Raw genomic sequence first — 15,688 nt, 5'->3', positions numbered from 1 at the left:
ATTGCATTGGCAAATTCCCCATAGAAATAAAGAGTGGAACAAAAGAATAATAAAGGCACCTCAACTTTTCCTCATTTGTGTAGGACAGTCTGATAATATGCATCCAGATATCCTCCAATCACACAAGCTGAAAATTGTTCCACTTTACTGCAGTTCTGTCACTATATGGGAACCAATCCTGTCTGTGTTCTGTGCACATCCAAAATTCCTGCTGAAAGACCCAGCTTGGGAATGAGTTATCAGTGACCCAGGGCTGGGACAGCAGGAGAGTGCAGGTTGGGGGGGGGGGGGGAGAGCCCAGGGCTGGGGTGGCAGGGGGGTGTGGGTGGGGGGAGGGCACTGGTGGGGGGAAGGGTAAGGAAAGGGGGGAAGCCCAGCGCTGGGACGGCAGGAAGTGCGGGGGTTGGGGGAGCCCAGGGCTGGGGTGGGGGCAGCCAAAAAGTTTTTTGCTTGGGGCGGCAAAAAAACCTAGAGCTGGCCCAGGTGGGGAGTTACTCCACACCTGCTGGCCCCTGTGGAATTTGTCTCTATGCAGCCTGGTGAACTCTGGCCAAGATTTGGCTCAATTTTGCTATTTCACACTGTGAATCTTATAGAAATACGATCTGAGCTGAGCTGGTGCTGTGTTCCCCTTGGTCTTTGAGAGCTCCGCAGGGAAGAATTGCCCATGGTGGTGATAGATCTAATTCTCTTCTTTACTAGATTCCAACACTAGAGAATAGTGTTGCTTTGATCTTGGCCTGAAAACATGTGTAGCTGCTACAGTGTTTTCTGTAAGTCTTCTATGGACAGATTCCCATTTCGGGATCACTTGCAGTTTGAGGATTAATCTCATCCTCTTGTTTGAAAGATGATGGAATTTGTGTTTACTTTTCGTGTTAATTAACAACTGCAGTGCTTTTTTTTTCTTTACAGCAATCAGTACTGATGATAAAAACATGGCAGTGTCAGCAAGCAGCACATGTTAACATCTGCCATGTGTGCTGGCCATTAGAAAAGTTAAACACCATTTACTGCCCGGTGGCTGGATAAGTGTCTGATTATGGAACAATTGGGGATTGCCAAATGGCAAACCACATCAGTTGTCATGTGACTGTGGACACCATGGGACATAAAGGTGGTTAGACAGATCTTGTATACCATGCCTCTCTGCAGGACCGGCTCTGGCTTTTTTGCCTCCCCAAGCAAAAATAAAAAAAGAACAAACAAACCTGCGGGGTGGCCGGAGCGGCAGAGCAAAAAATACCGTGCAGGGCGGCCGGAGCACAGGTGCAGGGAGAGGGGGAGGGAGCGGGGGGGGGCGGCCAGAGCTTTCTTCAGCAGGGCGCTCGCTACGCGGCCCCTCCCGCCGCGCCGCCTGCTGGGAGGGCTCCGCGCCGCTCCGGTTGGCGGGGAGGGAAGGACGTGGGCTGCCCTGCCGGGCTTGCTACAGACCTGGCACCAGCTGGGGCAGCCGGAGCGCGCAGCCCGCTCCCAGCAGGGCACTCCTCTTCTCTGCGCCGCCGCCCCCTACAGGGCAGCCGGAGCAGCGAACCAAAAAGAAAAAACCTGTGGGGTGGCCGAAGTGGCAAAGCAAAAAAGAAGAAGAAAAAAAAAAGGATTTGAGGGAATGCCGCCCCTTAGAATCTGCCGCCCCAAGCACGAGCTTGCTCAGCTGGTGCCTAGAGCTGGCCCTGTCTCTCTGTCAGTGCTAATGTGCATGTGCCAGATAAAGAGAAATTATGTCTCTCTTGCTGCTCTTTCCCCATGCAGCTGCTTAGCTTCACACAGCAGCAGAATTTGCACTTTCCTCTTGTCCTCTAATTCAGATGTCTCCATGTTTAGACTGCAGAACATCCTAGTACTTATGATTGTGAGAGCCTGTGACCAGTTCACACTGGCCAGTAGTACTGTATGTTGTTTCCTGCTTGTGTTTTTAAATGAAAATATCATTTAAAAAAACCAACCAAACAAAACCCCTTCTAAATTGGCCACAAGCCTGGCTCTCCTTGTAAAACCAAGAAAGCTTTTTGCACTGCAATGAGTCAAAAAGGCTTATTCACAGTGTTATAATAATCAGGAGATAAACACATCAGAATGATCAGAGGACATGAGGGTCTTATGCAATTTGGATTTTTTTAATCAGAAAAGAGTTGTGTTTCCACTTGGAGACTATTTAAGTTGTTTTACAATTTTACAACTTTTGTAAGGCTTTTGATACAGGCCCACATGAATTCTCATAAGCAAACTAGTATAAGCAAAATAGTCTAGATGAAACTATTATAAGGTGGGTGCACAAATGGTTGAAAGACCATTCCCAAATAGGAGTTATCGATGGTTTGCTGTCAAACTGGGAGGGCGAATCTAGTGGCTTCCCACAGGGATCAGTCCTGGGTCTGGTACTAGCCCAGAGTTTCACTAATGACTTGGATAATGGAATGGAGAAAATGACTTTTTGCAGATGACACCAATCTGGGAAGGGTTGCAAGTGCTTTGGAGGACAGGATGAGAACTTTGTGTAGTGATAGGCAGTATACGTTTGAGTTCCCTTCAGAGGACTGAGCTCTCCAATATAAACAATCATGCAAAGTCTCTAGGCATTTACATTTTTAGATGCCGTCATATCTGAGCCCAGTCAGTTCTCACTGCTTTTTCAGCTTTTAAGCTTACAGATTTTTGAGTGGCTTAATATAAAGCTGATTCTATAATGTTTGCACCATGAAAGAACCATTTCTATTAAAAGCCTAATGTCTATGGCTGCTAGAAATGTAGCGTTTGTAGGGACAATCTGGATTTCACCAAAGCATGAAATTAATTAGAAAGAAAACTTGGGAGACTTTGTGGCTCAGGAGATGAATAATAGGATATGGTACCTTGGACCTTTTTTGTGAGTCACTAGTTAAAACTCATCCCAGCTTGAGAGCCACTTGTTATCTATTGATAGCTGCTCAGTAGTCCTACATGCAATGAGTTGGTGTGTCACTCCAGTTCCTAGTGCACAGGTGACCTCATTATAAATCACTGCTTGAATTATAAAAGTAATGCCTAGTGCTTTTCATCAGTAGATATCCAGGTGTTTTACAGATACATTATCTTTGTTTTACAGATGGGGAAACCGAGGCCCACAGAGGGGGAAAGTGACTTGCCCGAGGTTACTCAGCAAACCAGTGGCAGAGCTAGGAATAGAATCCAGGTCTCCTGAAAGTCCCCCTTATTGGGTTGGTAGTATCATCAGAGAAGCCAAGGACTGGATGGGCTTGGAGACTGAATGACCCTTTCACCCCATATGCTCAGGGTTGAGGCACAGAGAGTTGTATGGCAGCGTGGAAATGCTTACATGGCTGCTGCCACTGCTGTAAAGGTTGTCTGAATAAATAAAGGACTTTTCTCTCCCGGGTAGTGAATTCAGTCATTTTTGCAAGCCCTCAGTTCAGGTTTAGAAAACAAAAAATCCATCCACTGAACCTTTGAGGGCTCCACAGACACAAAGATAATCTTTGAGTTGGAGGTCTTGGACGTTACATGGACAATTAATGTGCAGTTCTGAAGATTTGTCCCCCTAACCTTGTTACTTACTTGTATGGGTCATTCTATAGGGCTGCCACTCTTAAAAGGCCCAGGCCCACAAATGGTCAGCGGGAGCTGAGGGTACTCTGCAGAGCTGGTTGAAAAATTTTCTGCTATACTTTTCTGTTGGAAAATGCTGTTTTGTCTGGAAGGTTTTTCAGGTCCAGAATGTAGGGAAGAGGAAGAGAGAGACTCTATAGTTTGAATAGGCAGCACAGAGACTTCAACCTTCCACATCCCTGCTGAGTGTCCTAACCACCAGGCTATTGGCTATTCTGGGGTGTTGCTCGTGCGCTGTCTCTCCAAAAGGAAAAAGTTTCCTCAAAAACTTTGAAATCTCAACATTTTTTGCTAAACGCAATTGTTGTATTCCATTCAGTCCTAGTGCTCAGCCTCTTAGAGGCCGTTAGTGCTTTGCAAGTTTGGGCTCCATTCAAACAAGTCCTGGGAACCCTGGGGCTGAGACATTCAAAGCTGTATGCTGTCATTTGGTCTGGTTCACTGAGGGCTGATCCACATGCACCCTTATACTGATATAACAAAATGTGTGAATTAAGACCAGTTTAGTTATTTTGCGTACAGACCAGCCCCAAGGGAGGAAATCTGTAGTAATTTACTATTGCAAAACACAGCAAGTGCTCAGTGCCTCTTTAAAACGTCTGTGTGGAATGGTCACATGCGCTGTTATGATGGCAATGCAGTGCACACACAACATGCCAGAAACAAGGGCATGTGAGAGGATTCAGCCCCACCAAACCTTGCTTGATATGTTAACAACCCCTCCCCCCCAAAAAAACCCCAAATAAATCAAAACTCACAGGGAAACCCAGTATTAGTTAATGCTACAGCTATCCAGTGCAATATTAATTCTCACCACATAGTAGGGTTGCCAACAGTCTAATCGCAAAAACCCAAACATCCTTGCCCTGCCCCTTCTCCAAGGCCCCGCCCCACTCACTCCATCCCCCCCTCCCTCAGTTGCTTGCTTTCCCTCACCCTCACTCACTTTCACCAGGCTGGGGCAGGGGGTTGGGGAGCAGAAGGGGTTGCAGGCTCTGGGCTGGGGCCGAGGGATTCGGAGTGTGGGAGGGGGCTCCAGGGTGAGCCTGGGGCAGGGGGCTGGGGTGCAGGAGGGAGGCTGGAGTGTGAGCTCTGGGAGGAAGTTTGGGTGCTGGAGCGGGCTCAGGGCTGAGGCAGGGGGTTGAGGTGCAGGAGGGAGTGCGGGGTCCAGGAGGGGGCTCTGGGCTGGGAAAGGAGGTTGGGGTGCAGGAGGGGGTGAGGGGTGTGGGCTCCAGCCGTACAATGCTTACCTTGGGCAGCTCCTGGTTGGTGGCACAGCAAGGCTAAGGCAGGCTCCCTGCCTGCCCTGGCCCTGCACCTCTTCCAGAAGCGGCTGGCATGTCACTACAGCTCCTGGGGGGTGGAGAGGGAAGCAGGAGGCTCTGTGTGCTGCCCCACCCACGGTACATGGCCAGTGGAAGCTCGGAGTCGGCGCTCGGGGCGAGAGCAGCGTGTGAAGACCCTCTGCTCCCTCCTTTCCCCCCGGGGCCGCAGGGACATGCCACATACCTGTTACCAGCAGCAGTGCAGATCAGGCTTCGTTTTCATGTCATGCTCAATTCTTCTTCTGGCTGTTGCCCTAGCATGGGGCAATGCTGTTCTCTCTTTGGGTCATAAATTCAGTAGTGATGGTTTCTTCAGTCTCCCTGCTGTCAGAGGCAGTCAGATGTTTTGATTGGCTGGGCTGACCCTTCTCCAACTGAAGAGCCCCTCCTGTATTTTCTCTACTTCCAAAAGTGAAGGAGGCTAAGAGTTAGTTCTGCTGTCGACTCTCCATAACCTGGTTATTTTTTTCTTCTTTTCCCATGTCTTCTAGAATCTTTTTTCCTCAGCTCTCCATTTTTTTAACGCTGGGGTACTGGCTTTTGAAGGGCCAATCAAATGTACCTCATGGAGCTCTGGGCAATTGTGGGGACTTTTGCCAAGCTCTCCCCCCAAAATAGCCCTGATAATGGCATATGAAAAATATATATATAAAAGAGCGGTAAGGGCAGGGTCTGTATCCTGTGATCAGCACAGCTGGCCGAGGGTAAGGAAAGAGCAGTGTCCCTTTCACTCCCCCATCGGTGCTACCGCAGTTACAAAGCAGGCCACCGGCAGCCACAGACTTATGAGGGACCCAGTAAGACAAGGTGCTGAAGCCCATCCCACAGCAACTAACATGGACATTGCTGGGTACTCCATCCCAGGAGGGTGCACAGCAGAAGCCACCAGGAGCTGAACAAAGGGCCCCAGCACACCAGGACCCAACTGGCAGCCACTGATGCAGAGCAGGTCCCTTTGCCAGGTGTCCACCCCCAGGAGGGTGAACTGAGGAGGTTCAATTGCTGAAGGTGCTTTGGTGATAAGTAGAATAATGAATTATTATTTGCTGCTGCTAGGCTGTTGCTAGGGAGATTGCTAGTTTATTAGGGGCCATTATGAGTTATGTACTTTGTTTGGAGGAAACCTATAAAGAGTTTAGTTAGAGAGTGTACTTTGGAAAAACTTGGGGGGGGGGGGGAGAAAGGCTGGCCCCAGAACCCTGCTGCTGAATCACTCGACACCACTTCAAACTTTGAGTAACTATTTTTGGGTTGCTCTAAGACTATGGCTATTTTAGATGTGTGCTTTGTACTCAATCAAAACAAGGACTTTTAAGTGGAAGCACTCTTGTGTGTATCAATCATTTATCAGTTGGAGGTGCTGTGTCCCCCATTGATATATTTCCTGACACCACCTGGAAAACAAAGATTAGTTACCACCACATCTTAGGGTTCAGAGAACCCCAGGTAACAAATGGATATTAACCAAGATGGTAGGGATGCTACCCCATGCCCCAGATACTCCATAGCAATATATATTGGGGGCAAGGGAGAGGAGGACATTATTCATTGGCTTTATATGCCACACAAAATTATCTCCCCCATTCAAGATTAAAGCCCATTTCACTATGGCAATAGCAGCTGCCTCATGGGCCAATGGATCCAGTGCATGATATGTACAGTTTTGTGGGCAGCGATTTTGTGCGTCACAGCATTCACTAAATTCCATGAAAAACTTTAGTCAGGTGAAACCGCCTTCAACAGGAGGTTTCTGCAAGCTGTAGTTCAAATAATTGACAGTGATGGGGAAGGGGGATACTACTACAAAAATCCCATCACTACTGAATTTATGCCCCCAGCCACCGAAGTGAGAATGAAAAAAATGTATCCAACTTATGTGGAAATTTTAACTTTGGGCGGGGGGATGGGTGCATAAATTCAGGGAATTTTCATCTCCTTCTTAAAGTAGTGTTGCATGGTTCTTTCCCCTTTTTAGGGAGAGCTGATGGATAACCATGTTCTTAAATTTAATCAATGACCTTTAGGGTTATCCCAGTTGATATGTTTGTGTCAGGTTGCACAGTTCTGCTTTTTAGTTGATTTTCTGCTATTGTTAATTTGTGAAAGACTGCTAATCAAAACATCTGCTTTTGCCTCCAATAACATGGAGACTGAAGAACCCTCCCTACTGAATTTATGGACACCCCGTGCCCCAGAATGAAAATGTTTGGATAAGTGAGACAAATTTTCTCAGTCCTCTGCTGCTGTGGTTCTTTTATGTGCAAGTACTTTTGCACTGCGTTTATTGTGAGTAGGGGATCGCATCTTCCAGGAGGAACCTTCTTTTGCATCTTATAAAATTAAGATCAGTGGACAACAGAGGTACTGCAGATCTGTGGCTAGGGCATGTGCATTCAGGAGGCCTGGGTTCTGTTCCTGGCTCTGCAACTTAATTGCTGAATAACCTTGGACAAATCTCTTCATGTTGCTGTGCCTCAGTTTCCCCATCTGTAAAATGATACTGACCTCCTTTCTAAAGGGCTTTGGGACCTATGGAGGAAAGTTATTATATCAGAGGCATTATGAACAGACAGTGCTGTGCATCATCGTGAGGAACTATGGAGTTTGGGCTCACTTTTAATTACCTATGACCAGCAGGAAGCTACTGGTATTTTCAGCTCTTGGAGGAAGAGTGAGTCTCATGTCACTCATCAGTGATGTATTGGCTGAAAGACAGGCATAGCAATATAGGTGTATGTTCACAGGGATGGTACTCATTATACAAGAGAGAAATGAAGGTGCAGACTCAATCCATGCTTCCCCATGTTTTCAACGTACCAAAGCTGGATCAGTCCAGGTAGCAACTGCAGAGAGTTCAGGAAACCTAATTCTAAAGGAATGTAGCTAGAAATGGAAAATTATGCTTGGATGGTTAACAATTAAAGCTAAATTAAATGTGAACTAAAGTAAACTCCAGTAGAAATAATAAATGCTAGGTGACATTCTGATCTCAGCTACATGACTGCAAATCTGGAGCAAATCTCTTGATCTCAGAATCTAGCCTGCTGTGTTTAAATTGCCAAAAGCCTTTTACTTAGAAAAGCTCCAAATAAGTGATATAATAACAACATAAACTGTAAACCAGACTGCCCAACATTTCACCAGCTTGTCAGGAAAAACCCAAAGAGTTCCAGGTGGATTTCACATAGCAGAATAATCTCCAAACCAATTTAAAGGAACAATTTATAATTTAGGAGGGAACTAAATTGGCGCAGTGCTGGGCTTAAACTATGCAGTCAGTTTCTTCATAAGAAAAACACAGCTAAATACGACTGTCCTATGGAATGCTGCAAAACATCAGCAACCTCAGACAAGTGTTACTGGTGCCTAGAATCAGCATGTCGCTCCATATTCTGTGACATGACTTCTGTTGGGATTTCTCTTAGCTATTGGCAAAGCCATTTTGTTCTCAAGGTCACACTGCCTCCTCAGACTTAATTGGGCCCTCCTGTATTTCTGATCTTGGGGACAGTGGGACTCCCTGGAGTATTGGTTCTTTGGTGGAGAAGGTTAACGTAAGAGACAGACATTGTGTAACACAAAAAGAACAGGAGTACTTGTGGCACCTTAGAGACTAACAAATTTATTAGAGCATAAGCTTTCGTGGGCTGCAACCCACTTCTTCGGATGCATATAGAGTGAAACATATATTGAGGAGATATATATACACACATACAGAGATCTCTATATGTGTGTATATATCTGTATGTGTGTATATATATATCTCCTCAATATATGTTTCACTCTATATGCATCCGAAGAAGTGGGTTGCAGCCCACGAAAATAAATTTGCTAGTCTCTAAGGTGCCACAAGTACTCCTGTTCTTTTTGAGGATACAGACTAACACGGCTGCTACCCTGAAACCTGGCATTGTGTAACACATGCTCTGCAAGATTATTGTAAGCAGAGTAAATGCAGAGGTCAGCACAACTGGAGAACATACTTGAAAGACAAAATTAAACTCACATCCCCTTTGCGTCTCAAAAACGGACCTTCGCATATGGGAATCCATGATTGGTAGAAAGCCTGGCAAAGCTGGTTCCATGCCATCCCTATGTCCAGTGAAAATCTGGAACTCCTCGAATTATGGTAATCCTAGACCAGCAGAATGGCCACGAGGGGGCCATTAATGCTAGAACAAATGAGACACTGCTCTGATGTACTCCTGGGGCTGAATCAAGCCTCACTGCCCAAGAATCAGGGGAGCACAAAGGTGACTAAGGTCAGGTTGGCCGAACTTGGGGATCTGGCCAAAGTCTTCCAAGTGATAGTGTGACCAGCATCTGAGCACATGATTAGCATTTCCCAATAAATGCTAGCTATGCTTTCTTAGGGTTTTCAAAGGGTGCCCACTCTGGGGCACATTATGGCTGGTCTGGGACAGATGTGGGGGAGGGAGGGAGCAGGGCGTCCTCTTTATCCAGCCTCTCTCACAAAGGAGGTAACTGTCGTGCTGCAGCCAGGACTTGAATTCAAAGAGGAGGGCTGTTCCAGATGGGGTGTTTCTGGGTGGTTTGGAGGTGTGGCCACGAGGGCAAAGCTGGGATCAGTGCAAACTATGCATCTTGGCAAGCTGTAGCAAGTGCCCTCAGTGACTGCTGTTCCTCCCCTCTGTTCTTGCCCGTGCAACCCACTGGCAAGTAGTACAGAGCCCTCTCTGTGCCCGATCCACAGAGGATAGGAGTCTGTTACAGCCCCAGCTAACAAGCCTTGACTCTTTAACTCAAGCTGTAGCTTTTGCTTTAGCCTGGTGTATCAGCCAAGATGACAGCTGTCATATCCTGATGACATTATGCCTGCCTCTGCCCTAGCTTGTTCTCATCCACTCCCACTCAGGAAATGCACCTTCTGCCCCACATCTACCATAATTCTGGCCTTACCTGAGCCCCAAGTGAGCAATTAGGGGAAGTAGGCAAATGAAATTGCTCCTACAGCTATGGAGATATTCCCAGGAGTGCAACTGAAGAGCCTAGCTGCAGCTGAAAATAGTTACATCTTTGCCCATGAACAGTTGGGCTCCTATCTGTCTAAATAATGGAGCTTTCCCCATTTTCACCAAAGCAGGATCTGGCCCTCCTGGTGTCAGCACCTACTGGAGTAACTCTGCGCAGCTGTGCTGCACTCAACACACTGTTTGGGCCCTGATATAGTTTGTAATGGCTATAGCCAGCTGTGTGCAATTATCATTATGCACTACCTTAGGGTGGGAATCAGGAGTCATTGTGGAATATTCTTGCCTTGACTGTACAACCCTTCCCTATGTGAGTGAGATCTTACTCATGTGAGTGATCCCACTGACACCAATGTGAGTAAACGTTTAACAGCAGGTCTTGGGTATGCTCTTGCACTTATACCCCCAACTGAGTATGTACAGCCTGAGTTTTTGAACTTACTGTACAGTATTCCTTGGAAAATCTAGCTCTCAGAAGCCCAGTTCACAGCTACTCAAGTTCAAGTCAGGTATGGCTGTAAGTGTTAGAATTTATAAACAGAGCAAATTCATCACAGAATGCTTAATGAGCCAGCCCTTGAAAATGGAGGACACCAGTTTCTTTCTTTAGCATCCTGTCTGGTCTGCATCTGACATATTCAAGCCAAATAGACACCATCAAAAGTATTCACATTCAGGCCAGCAGTGGAAAAGCAACAAAGTAGCATTTCACAGTCTAAGATGGTCCTATTGTTCTGCATAAGATCTATAAATTAAGCAAGTCTCAAAGCGTCTCAATAAATAAAGGCTTCTAAATCAATGCATTAATAAAACGAAGGCTTTAAAATGAGCAGATTTAGCTTTCCATGAGAGTGCTATTGTATATTGGCTATGAAATATCTCTTTGTTTCTCACGTTGCTGGTTTCCAGGTTCACTTTATTTGGAAACCGGTGCCAAAAGAGCCTTTCTTTGGTGGAATGGACATCAGAAAGGTTAATTTAGGTAAATCTAGGAGGTCTCTTGAGCTTTTGGAGAAGGGAAAGCTTAAGACTTAAGGGGCCTGTAGACTTGAAGCGTTCTCCTGTGATATTTTTCCAGACAAGCTCAGCTTGAGCCAGACTGTTACTTAGAAAAATGGAAATGTCTGTAATGGCAATGGGTCCACAGTGACAAGCTCTGGCTCTTCTGCCTTGATACCAAGGGAGGAGGTGGAGAAAGGCATCAATAGACAGCAGCGAATGGGCTGCCGCAGCTGGCTGACATTTCAAAGCTGCGAGCCACCGGTTTTTTTTTTTTACTGTTAACTCTTGAGACGTTACCAAGCTAAGAGCCACATTCTGATCTCAGATAAACCGGTGTAAGCTCTACGGACTACTCCTGATTTACACTGGTGAAACTCAAATCATAATCTGACTCTAAATAAAACCAATATGTTAGGAGTCGCAGCCACGAGGGAAGGATGAGCCCAGCTCTCATATGTACTTCTGGGTATACTCAGACGACCCTGAATGAGCTCTGCATGTCCTAACACGTTTTATTATTATTTATTTCAGCATTTTCCTATAAATCATTCCTCAGACGTGGGATATTTATCTGACACACCACACTTAGCGTTGTAGTGGTCATAGTCCCAAGGCAAAAAGATGAATTACTAACTTCCCTCCAATGCCTGCTTCTCCACTCACTGGTTTGAACAGCTGTAGTCCATATAATGGAAACCAAGCCACAAGGATTTGGAAAAGCTTGAGTTGTCCTGTCAAAAGAAACTACTGATTTATGGCTATGGGAACATCTCCTCTGATTACAAACAATAGATCAAATACCGAATTATACTAGAGATAAACTTAACATTATTTGTCTTATTTTCATCCATTTTTACAAAGCTCTCCCCTGGTTTGCATACCCACTGCCTTTCCTGAGTCAGGCTCTCTCTGCAGCTATGCAAGTGTGGGAACAGATTAGTGAATTGGCCAGAATTAAACAAAACAGCTATCCTACCCACACACACAAATTTGACACCATATGTCCAGTTTTGCATTCCTTGGTAATTTTATTGCATGCATTTAAAAAAAAAAGCAATTATTGCTCCTCCTTCCCCCCCACCTCCCTGTAAAGCCATTAGGTATGTGACATTTCCACCGAAACAATAATGTTTTCAAATGTTGCCAGTGAATGTTGGAGGGTTGAATTGAAGTGACAAAAGACAGATGTGAGCAAGTTAACAGCTTATTTCACCAACTCAAGGAAAGCAAACCGAGCAATGTCTCCTTTCAAAGAAAGGAGCTTGCAAGTGAGTTTCTGAATGTCATAGTAAGCACTTATTGTTTTGTTTATTTATATATGTCTCATTAAGTATGTTTTCTGTCAACCGCTAATATGCCTTATGTAATTCAGCAAAGTAAGCTTGACTTAATTAATAGATTACAATACCAGCTATGATTGAGAGATTTCTTGGTGGTCTTATCGTTAGTAATGCTACAGAAATAGCTATAAATAAACATAAATGTTCGCTCTTTTGTGTTCTACTTGTTATCCTGTAGCTCAGGCTCCCCCGAAAAATCCAGTCTGTCTGATCCTGACCTCTCCCTATTATTACTAAACATTTACATCATGGTGGCACTCAGATTCCCCAGGTGGATTGGGGCCCCATTATCGTGGGCTCTGTACAAACCCAGATAAGACCATGTTAACCCTGATAACAGAAGGGAGCATCACAGGTGTAGTCTCAGTTGCCTTTTAGGCCAGTGCAGGTGAAGGTTTTTCTGGGGGCCTTTCAGACCTGGAACTGATTTCCATGAAGCATATTCTGTTATCAGAATTTGGTCTTTTTTGGAATTTGGCCCATGCTGAGTTGACTGAGATATGCATGCATCCAGCATGTACAGTTCAGTTTGGTTATCCCTATATTCAGAGATTTTTAAAGCCAGGCGGGACCATTTGATCAACTAATCTGACCTCCTGTATGACACAGGTCACAAAATTCCATCCGGTTATTCCTGTATTGAGCTGAGTAACATGTGCTTGACTAAAGCGTGTCTTCCGGAAAGCATCCAGTCTTGATTTGAAGACATCAAGAGATGGAGAATCCATCCCTTCTCTCAGTAGTTTGTTCCAGTGGTTAAAAGTGTGTGCCTAATTTCTAATAAGCCTCATTTACCTGGACCCTCTGTTATCTACAATAAGGTCGTGTCCCCTGCTATCTATTAAAGATGTTGAAAATTGGCCTTAATTATCATTGCTTATCTGAATGTATTCAATGTCCCAAATATATTCAGATAATCAAAGATACAATGCAGTGATAGTGGCGTTGGGACTACACAGCTGAATGACATTGATCCCCCAGCCTCTAATTAAAATCTTCCTCCCTAATTATCTACCTTTTAAATCAGCCCTGGCTTTGTTTATGCTATTCATCCTGGTGTAGAAAATTGGCCTTAATTATCATTGCTTATCTGAATGTATTCAATGTCCCGAATATATTCAGATAATCAAAGATACAATGCAGTGATAGTGGCGTTGGGACTACAGAGCTGAATGACATTGATCCCCCAGCCTCTAATTAAAATCTTCCTCCCTAATTATCTACCCTTTAAATCAGCCATGGCTTTGTTTATGCTATTCACCCTGGTGTAGAAGAGGGTGTAAAGGAATGGGAGGCATAGAAGATATAATTTGAACTGGGGAGAGAGAGGTGATGGAGGTACTACTGCCACATGTGAGACCACATTAAGACTCGTAGATACAGCACTGTGATGGTCTGTGTTACTGTCCACAATCGATCATACTGGATAGCCATAAATTATACAGTCTTAACATGTGTGAAGCTTCTAACATGGTTATGTGCTATCTGCATATCTACCCTGTCCTGGAGGGGTACAGGAAGCTGCCCAGAGGTATCGTTTATGTTTACTTCCGTTCACTATATATGTTACACCAATTTAGACATGCTTTGGGCTCCCCCTTCTATCTTCCTCAGAACTTACATTGCCTTCATCACTAGCACCTGTGAGCCTCCTATGGATTTATGGATTTATCCTCAAAATATCCCTCTGCAGCAGAGAAGTAGTATTATCCCCAGTTTATTGATAGTAGAACTGAAGCACCAAGAGATTAAATGACTAGCCCACAGCTTCTTAGGAAGTCTGTGACAGAAATATGAATACAGCCCAGATTTCCTAAATCCAGGTCCAGTGAAATCCTACAAGAGCTTCCTTTATTCTGTTTTATATAGGTTCTTGTACCACACTCATCACACACACAGTATCTGAGCTCCTTCCAGTATTGCATTAATCTGATGACTAACATCTCTAATTGCATTGTTTGTTCTCTCATCTGCTTCACAGAGAGAGAGGTATGTGCGGTAGAGCGTTGTGTTTTAGTAGGTCTTTTTTAAAAATATACATGTTGCTGTATATTTATGTTTGAATCATAGGACTGGAAGGGACATCAAGAAGTCATCCAGTCCAGGCCCCTGCACTCATTGAAGAACTAAATATTATCTAGACCATCCCTGTCAGGTGTTTGTCTAACCTGCTCTTTAAAATCTCCAGTGATGTTGATTCCACAACCTCCCTATGCAATTTATTCCAGTGCTTAACTACCCTGACAGGAAGTTTTTCCTAATGTCCAACTTCAACCTCCCTTGCTGCAATTTAAGCCCATTGCTTCTTGTCCTATCCTCAGATGTTAAGGAGAACATTTTTTCTCCCTCCTCCTTGTAACAACCTTTTATGTACTTAAAAACTGTTATCTTGTTCCCTCTTAGTCTTCTCTTCTCCAAACTAAACAAACCCAATTTTTTTTTCAATTTTCCCTCATAGGTCATGTTTTCTAGACCTTTAATAATTTTTGTTGCTGTCCTCTGGACTTTCTCCAATTTGTCCACATCTTTTCTGAAATATGGCACCCAGAACTGGACACAATACTCCAGTTGAGGCCTAATAAGTGCTGAGTAGAGCAGAAAAATTACTTCTCGTGTCTTGCTTACAACACTCCCGCTAATACATCCCAGAATGATATTTGCTTTTTTTGCAACAGTGTTACACTGTTGACTCTCATTTATCTTGTGATTCACTCTCACCCCCAGGACCTTGGTCAAAAACACTTTTCCTTATATATTTTGTAAAGTACAATTAATTACATGTGACTCAGATCTTGAGCAGCCAAGTTGGGTTTTACTTAGTTATTAGACTCAGGCAAGTTTATTCTGTTTCATTTTCATTGTCCGTCATTTTCTCTCTCTTTTCTAAAATTGTTTTGTTTAGAATAATTGGGATTTAAATGGTTGTTATTTGGGGGTAAGCACTGTTGGATGAAAACAAAATTCAGATCTTGTAGAAACAAAGGTATCCAGTTAAAGCCATAGGCAGCGGAAACCCATAATCAAGATGTACTACCATGATGCTGGCTGCAGCCACTGTGTACATGAAAAATGGCCAAGAGAGTGGCAGGCATGAGGGATGATTGATAAATACATTTTGTGGGTTTCCCTCAATACATTAGAATCCTGTAAAATAAAAATTCAGCACAGAAGAGTTCATTATAAGCTCATCATCCTGTAAAGATCAGCACAAATGTTTCTTGCTTATACATTGCCAGGACTGTGCTAACATGCATTTCCAGGCTCTGGATCCCCAGGGTTGCACCCAGCTGTGTTAATCTACATCTATCCAATGTGGTCAGAAGCTTTTTCTTGCTTTTTCAAGGCAGAAAAAAGGAAAAGCCAAAGGAAGCTCTGAGAGGAAAGCTAAATATTTTCTACAGAGAAGTGAGGCACATACTTAATA

General features: G+C 44.4%; 1 long non-coding RNA gene across 2 annotated transcripts in view; it reads left to right on the top strand.

The window, feature by feature from the left end:
- Positions 1-15,688, top strand: part of LOC128832907 (uncharacterized) — a 133,144-nt gene that overhangs the window by 53,243 nt on the left and 64,213 nt on the right. Inside the window, exon 4 of one of the 2 annotated variants that reach the window (XR_008444082.1) lies at positions 3,086-3,172. The exons of the other annotated variant lie outside the window; for it this stretch is intronic. This is a non-coding gene — a long non-coding RNA (uncharacterized LOC128832907). Of the gene's footprint in view, positions 1-3,085; positions 3,173-15,688 lie in introns of those variants that run through there. 2 annotated transcript variants of the gene reach the window in all.

Source organism: Malaclemys terrapin, chromosome 2 (genome assembly GCF_027887155.1).
Source record: "Malaclemys terrapin pileata isolate rMalTer1 chromosome 2, rMalTer1.hap1, whole genome shotgun sequence".
NCBI lineage: Eukaryota > Metazoa > Chordata > Testudines > Emydidae > Malaclemys > Malaclemys terrapin.
Note: the sequence above shows the minus strand (reverse complement) of the source record. Positions and strands in the feature narration are given on the sequence as shown.